Consider the following 8,533-nt stretch of genomic DNA (forward strand, 5'->3'; position numbering starts at 1 on the left):
CTCTGGCTAGAACGCTTATCCTAGCTCGCGAACACAGGAACCACAACAAACAAGCAAGCAATCCAAGCACGACCTGCAAACTAGCATGACATGCCATGTCAGTACATTGAGTGTACTTGCAGCTCACAATAACCAAAAGCAGTCAAGACAAACAACAACATGCCATTAGCAGGTTAAATCAATCATGAACATGATACTGACAGAACAACATGGCATGCACAACTAAATATGATACAACTTTAGCATGACATGAGCATATGAACATGATGATACTACATGCAACAAGTTAACATTCGCATGCACCAACTTACTCTTGCTCGGCGGTTACCTCCTAACCATGTCATGCATCAACTTACCAACATCGGTATCCATGATACCTCCATGATCATCCCGCGATCACATAAATATCAACCAACTTAGGTATTCATGATACCTCCGTGATCCTCTCTCAATCACAACCAATATCTTTCTCATCATCGAATCGGGGTTATTATTAATCAAGTTATTAATATTGTTGGCTCATAGTGTGACCGACAATGAACTGGGCACATATCCATGGGTGCGACTATCGATAGATTTAAACACACACTCTGCAGAGGTTAGTACACTATACCCACACCACGGAACCCATGGCCTCGCACTCCCATTCGGGTGGACCAACGGCATTCCGACAAAACCGATCTATTGACCATGACACTCTCCCGGCCACTCCGACCAACTCCCTGCTAGGCTAGGTCCTGGGTGGCCCCGTGTCTACGGAAGACAACAACGGCAACCGTCGTGGCAAAACATAAACGGTCCCAAACAGGGACAAACGCGCGCAAACAACTCGGGCACACAAGGCTTATGTCTGCCTACCTGATCAGGGTAGCGCGCGCCCATAACCTTCCCTTGTTGGAGGCACCGGTGAGAGGCATGACAATAGAACCAGTTAGGACCTTCACATAAAAGGCAAATGTGGTTGCACTGGTCAGCTTGACTTGGTGGCACCATGACTCACCCAATAGTTGTTCAAGTTCATTATTATCCAGTTAAACTTGAATGCAATAAGCTGAGTCATATGAAAATAACATGATACAACTACAATGCATGAGCATGATATCAACATAGGCATGAGGTGCAATGTAACTATTAACCAAATTAACAACCATGAATAATATCCCACTAAGCATGGCACCATGACAAGCATGAATATCGCAAGTATAACACCACTCATAGCATAACCTGACCACTAGCATCATGAATAGATACCATGCAAGAACATAGCAAGAAAAATACCAAGTAAGCAATTAACCAACTAACAGCAAAGTACCAATGCATATCAACGGTACTCGGTAACCGAAAATAGTCATGCACTGAAGAACATGTGTTGGGGATATTACCACCAGGTATAAACCGGCTTACTTGGGCCGGGTTAACTTCATTAGTTGGTGTAGACAGATGAAGGCCCAAGGCCTGTAGACGGTTAGAACATATAGCCGTAAACCGGCCGCATGTATGGCTTGTATTGTAAGTAAGGAATAGAAAGATAGCAACCGGAGTACGAGTATGATCCGGTTAGGATTCTATGAACCGACGGGCGCCACCCGTGTATATAAGGGGGCGACCCAGTGGTGGTTCAAGGAAGACAACGACAACTCGAGCCTAGGCAAAGCTTGTTTGCTCCCTAGCCATCGAGATCATATCAATTCCACCACAACTAGACGTAGGCTGTTACCTTCATCGAAGGGGCCGAACTAGTATAAAACCCTCGTGTCTTTGTGTCCGCTTTAATCCCTTCAAGTAAACGCGTAGCGATGGCTCCACGACTAAGTCCTTTTGCTAGGACACCTGCCGTGACAAATCCACGACAGTTGGCGCCCACCGTGGGGCGATCGCACGATAGTTTGACGATCTTGGAGGGCAAGCTCAAGGGACTCGAAGGCTATGTTGTGGGCCGGATGACCAAGAGTCGTCGGGGCAGGATCTACATCGATGATGCAGGATGGGGTCCCGAGGCCGATCCGATCGAGTATGGGTACCGGGTCCCCTTTGGCAGCATACACGTCTTCATCGGCAAGATCGGTGAGCCTGGGCCTGAGCCGGACATCTACACCGACCCCGTCGAGACGGCTCAGCGTGCGAAATCTACCCAGGTTAAACCGTCCATGAAGCATGCCTTCGTTGGAGTCATCTACGGAGGAGAGCGTGAGGACGAATCAGAGCACGGTAGCGAGACCGTCGTCTATTCCGGCGACGAGTCTTCGACCGGAGAGACCGAGTCGCTATACCGGATGCAAGACGATCAGGTGAGGGGTTGTTCCGATGGCGACAGTATTCCGGACCCCCCAGGCCAGATCAACCGGGTTGGAATATTCATGGCTGGCACCCAGGCGGCGAATTATTCTTCGACTGCCGCAGCAATGCTCTCCGGATCCGCAGCGGCAGCGGCAGCAGGGGCAGGTGGCCTTGTGCGCCCGCCGGTTCAAGTTCTGTCTGATCTGTTTGACGCACTAGCCGCGCTTATGGCAGAGGATGATCCGGCGGATCAAGAGGCTCATAATGCAGAAATTGCGAAGGTGAGAGAGCAGATCGTGCAAGCCAAAGCGGATCTGGCAGCGGAAAAAGACCGGATGGCTGCAGAGCGGGCCGCTTTGGACGCACAGGCCTATAAACTCATGCTTGACCAGAATGCATCACAGGAGGTTTTGAAGCGGAAGCACAGATCACGCCTGCCGTTAGGGTTTGACCCCCGAAATCTTTTCACACTCCAGGAGCTGGACCCAGTAATCCACCGCGGTACCAGGAGACAAACCGGATTGAGGCGCCAGGGCCAGGAGCGACGGTCCAACCTCGCCTGATGGAACCCCCTCACCAAAATATTGTGGTTCCTCCGCCGGTCCAGACACCCCCGGGTCATTATTCGAATCCTATGGATAACCTTGTTGCGGCCGCAGCACGGTTAGAGGCCATCCCAGTCGAAGGGGATTCTCCGCAAGCAGTAGAGACGCACCGGGTTAAGGAGCTTCTCCGGACCGCGCTGATTCAGCAGGAGGCATACTCATACAGCCGTGATCGGATTCATTCTACGCCCCGTCCGAGCCGGAGCTATAGCAGGCGCATAGATGAACCGGCCATATCAAGCAATGCGCAAGGCCGTGAAGCGGCCCGTGGTGATGACCCGGCAGGTGGTGTTGTCGATGCGGTGAACCGGGCCCGGGCACAGAGGGAGGCCGAGTTAGCAGCACAGGATAATGCGGGCCAACTTACACCGGTTCGTTCTGCCACCTTTGCTGGACCAGGAATCACATCCGCTCTGGGAGTGCCTTGCTTGGTCCCTGCTTTAAGTAATGTGCGCCTGCCCAAAGATTTCAAGGGTCCACGCAAGGTGCCGAATTATACCACTGATTTACCCCCTGAAGCGTGGATAGAGAGTTATGAGATGGCCATGGAAATGCTGGACGGGGATGAGGCCGCATGTGCAAAATATTTCACCATGATGCTTGAGGGCACGACTCGTACTTGGTTAAAGAGCCTACCGCCCAATTCTATCAGCTCATGGGCCCGGTTGCGGGCCCGGTTTATACAGAATTTCAAGGATACATGTAAGCAGCCCAAGTCCATAGTAGACCTGGTGGCTTGTGTCCAGGAAGAAGGAGAATCAACGACCCATTGGGTGCGCCGCGTTTCGGAAATTTTGCACTCATCTGATAGGATTAATGCTGACTCTGCGGTCTTAACTCTGGAAGGCAACTGCCGGTTTGAGCCTCTAAAATTGAAATTGGGACGCATGAAGCGGTTCTGTAATGACATGGGAACCCTCATGGCTGCTTTAGTGAAGTATGCCGATTCGGACAGTACCAAGGATCCCGAGCTTAATGATGATGAAGCAGGGAAGGGAAAGAAGAATAGCAACTCCAAACAGCAGCAGAACAAACTAGCGGGTCATGGAAACGGAGGCAAGCGCAAAGCGGACGGCAGCGTGGACTTTGTGGCCAACACTAACGCACAGGACAGGGGGCAGCGGCGCAGAGGTAAAGCGGCAAATCGTAACGGGGCTCCCAATCCTAACGCAGGCCGTTTGAACTATTTGTTGAATCAGCCTTGCCCGAAGCACGGGACGAAGGAGGCGCCGGCTAACCATCTTTGGAAAGATTGTTATATCATGCAGGAGTTCAAAAACTCTAATGCTTTCCGGTATGATCACGGATCAGGTGGCGGTTCAGGATCCGGTTTCCACGGGCCGGATCACGATGGAGCTTCCGGTTCAGGTCGCAATCAGGGCGGTCACAATCACCAGAATAATCAGAACAGCCAGCAGCAGCAGCAGCAGTCGGGTTATCAGAGCCAGCCAAAACAGTTGAACAATGGGCAATATCATGTTTTCACAACTAGTTTGGATAAGCGCGACCGAAAACTCCACAAGCGAGCGGTGAATTCTGTTGAACCGGCCTTACCACGTTACTTGCGCTGGTCGGAGCAGCCTATCGTGTGGAGCAGAGAGGATCACCCGCCCCGGGTTGATAACCCGGGCCAGCTAGCATTAGTGGTAGACCCTCAGGTGGGGGGTTATAAATTCACCAAGGTACTCATGGATGGAGGAAGCAGTATTAACATACTATACTATGAGACATTCCGGCGCATGGGACTAACAGACAAGGATCTCAGACCGTCGAATACGGTATTCCATGGTGTTGTGCCAGGCAAATCTGCATATCCTGTTGGTAAGATAGCCCTAGATGTGGTTTTGGGGACGAGCACGACTCCCGGTCGGAAAAACTAACATTTGAGGTGGTGAAGATCCGGAGCCCGTATCACGCCTTGTTTGGCCGGCCGGCTTACGCCAAGTTCATGGCGCGGCCTTGTTATATCTACTTGCAGCTCAAGATGCCGGGTTACAAGGGGACCATAACGGTTCATGGGAGCCGTAGGGTCGCTTTAGAATGTGAGGAAGGTGATGCGGCTTATGCAGAGTCAGTCTGTGCCACGGAGGAGTTGAAGTATTATAAGGACAATGTTGATCCGGCGGATATGACCCCTTTAAAGAAGCCAACTACAGAGCATGATTCAGATCTGAAGTTCAAATCGGCAGCTGAGACCAAGCTTGTTGACTTCGTGCCCGGCGATTCGTCCAAGCAGTTCACTATCAGTGCCAACCTAGATCCCAAATAGGAAAGCGCGCTCATCGAGTTCATCCGTGAGAATCGGGACATTTTTGCATGGAAGCCGTCTGACATGCCAGGTGTACCGAGGGAACTCGCTGAGCACACTCTTAATGTGGATCCTAAGTATAAACCGGTGAAACAGTTCCTCCGCCGGTTTAACGAAGAAAGACGCAAGGCCATTGGAGAGGAAGTGGCCAGGCTTTTAGCAGCTGGGTTTATTATTGAGGTGTTCCATCCAGAGTGGCTTGCTAATCCGGTGCTGGTTCTTAAGAAAAACGGCACTTGGCGTATGTGTGTGGATTACACAGATCTTAACAAAGCCTGTCCGGCAGACCCTTTTGCCCTCCCCCGTATTGATCAGATCATTGATGCCACGGCGGGTTGTGAGCGTTTGAGTTTTTTGGATGCATACTCTGGATATCATCAGATCAAGATGGCGGTTAAGGACCAGGAGAAAACAGCATTCATCACTCCCTTTGGAGCCTTCTGCTATGTATCTATGCCCTTCGGGCTCAAGAGTGCCCAAGCCACCTATCAACGGTGTGTACAGAATTGCCTGCATGAGCAGATCGGCCGCAATGTGCACGCATATGTGGATGATATTGTAGTAAAATCAAGGCAGAAGGAGACACTGGTGGATGATTTGAAGGAGACCTTTGACAACTTGCGAGCTTACAGGATGATGCTTAATCCGGCCAAGTGTGTTTTTGGTGTTCCAGCAGGCAAGTTACTGGGTTTCTTGGTGTCTAACAGAGGAATTGAGGCTAATCCGGAGAAGATTACGGCTATTACATCTCTAGCTAAACCGGAGTGTATCAACGATGTTCAGCGTTTGGCGGGCCGAATCGCTGCGCTGAGCCGGTTTATCAGCCGCCTCGGGGAGAAGGCTATCCCTTTGTACCAAATGCTGAGGAAGACAGACAATTTCGTCTGGAGTCCAGCTGCTGACGAGGCATTTGAGGACCTGAAGCGGCAGTTAGCCAATCCGCCTGTTCTTGCAGCTCCGGTCGACAAGGAGCCACTATTATTATACGTAGCGGCTAATGCTCGGGCAGTTAGCGTGGCTATTGTGGTGGAGCGCAAAGAGGCAGGCAAGGAATATCCGGTTCAGCGGCCGGTTTATTATATCAGTGAGGTGCTGATTGAATCCAAGCAAAGGTATCCGCATTGGCAGAAGCTGGTCTATGGTGTTTTTATGGCCAGTCGGAAGTTGAAGCAGTATTTTCAAGGGCACCCCATCACAGTGGTCAGTTCAGCTCCCTTGGGTGATATTATACAGAATCGGGAGGCGACTGGCCGGATTGCCAAGTGGGCTATAGAGCTGGGGCCGCACGGACTGAAGTACGTGCCTCGGACGGCAGTGAAGTCTCAAGCACTTGTTGATTTCATCAATGATTGGACGGAATTACAGGCACCAGAGGAGAAGCCGGATCACACATATTGGACTATTCATTTTGACGGATCCAGGCAATTGGAAGGCTCGGGGGCTGGAGTCGTATTAACTTCCCCGCGAGGTGATAAGTTTTGTTATGTTCTCCGCTTAATGTTCCCTTGTACTAATAATGCAGCTGAGTATGAAGCCTTGCTCCATGGTCTGCGGATGGCTAAAGAGATGAATTTAAGCCGGGTTAAGTGTTTTGGTGACTCGGACCTAGTGGCTCAACAGGTGTCCGGCACTTGGGACTCTAAAGACCCGCTCATGGCTGCATATCGTCGGGAAGTGGATAATATTGCAGGTTGTTTCAAGGGTTATCAAGTGGATCATGTGGACCGTCGGAAGAATGAAGCGGCGGATGCTTTAAGCCGGTTGGGCTCTCAGCGTAAACCGGTTCCGCCTAACGTCTTTTTGGATGTGTTGCACAATCCGTCAGTCAAGCTCCCAGGTGAAGCGGATTTGGCTATTCCTGATCCGGAGTCCCAATTGGTGGCAGCCCTGCGTGTTATTCCGGATTGGACAGTTCCTTATCTTGCGTACATGACAAGGGGGGAGTTGCCAGAGGATGAGATTCTGGCCAGGCAGATAGTCCGGCGATCCAAGTCTATGACGATTGTCAATGGTGAATTACATCATTGCAGTGTATCAGGGGCGTTTCAACGTTGTGTTTCTCCTGAGGAAGGCTGTGAAATCTTAAGAGAAATCCATGAAGGGGATTGTGGGCACCACGCCGGTTCAAAGTCTCTGGTTGCAAAGGCGTTTCGTCACGGGTTCTACTGGTTGACAGCACATGCTGACGCGGAGGACTTGGTTAAACGGTGTGATGGATGTCAGAAATTTTCAAGGCGTGCTCATGTGCCGGCTCAGGAATTGAGGATGATCCCAATAACATGGCCGTTTGCAACTTGGGGGCTAGACATGGTTGGACCTTTTAAAAGGTCCAAGGATAAGAAAACTCACCTTTTGGTGGCAGTTGATAAATTTACCAAGTGGGTTGAAGCGGAGCCTGTCAGCAAGTGTGATGCAGCAACAGCGGTACAGTTCATCAAGAAGGTGATTTTCCGGTTTGGTTTTCCACACAGTATCATTACTGATAATGGTACCAATTTATCCAAGGGCGCTATGAAGGAGTTCTGTGAACGAGAGCACATCCGACTTAATGTGTCGTCAGTGGCACACCCCCAGTCCAATGGACAGGCAGAACGAGCTAATCAGGAAATCTTGCGAGGCATCAAACCCCGGCTTTTGGTCCCATTGCAAAGAACACCAGGATGTTGGGTTGAAGAGCTACCATCTGTATTATGGAGTATCAATACTACGCCAAACCGGTCCACAGGATACACGCCATTTTTCATGGTCTATGGAGCAGAGGCAGTTCTCCCTAGTGACATCCGGCACGATTCGCCTCGTGTGGGAGCTTATGTTGAGACAGACAATGAGACAGCACGACAAGATGCTTTGGACCTATTGGACGAGGAGCGTGATATAGCGGCTGCCCGTTCGGCGATTTACCAGCAAGATCTTCGTCGCTATCACAGTCGCCGGGTTAGAACCAGAACTTTTCAAGAAGGAGATTTGGTGCTTCGATTCATCCAAGATCAAACGGATATGCACAAGTTATCCCCGCCTTGGGAGGGACCTTTTTCGTAGTCAGCAAGAATCTGCACAACGGGTCGTATTATCTGATTGATATTCGAGAGCATCAAGACTCACGTACATCAGAGGAGGAGACCGGCAGACCGTGGAATATAGCTCATCTTCGGCCTTACTATACTTGAGCCATTGGCTCTATCTATGTACATATCATGACAATGTATATATTATCTTTGATATATCAAACCGGAGCCTCAGCTGCAGCGGGGTTTCTGTCTGTCTCATCATGCGAGGTTACACGGACTGGTTCTGCTTAAAGCGGCCTCAGGTTTACCCCTTGACATTTGTTTTTATATATCAC

This window comes from Triticum aestivum, chromosome 7B (genome assembly GCF_018294505.1).
Source record: "Triticum aestivum cultivar Chinese Spring chromosome 7B, IWGSC CS RefSeq v2.1, whole genome shotgun sequence".
Classification (NCBI taxonomy): Eukaryota; Viridiplantae; Streptophyta; class Magnoliopsida; order Poales; family Poaceae; genus Triticum; species Triticum aestivum.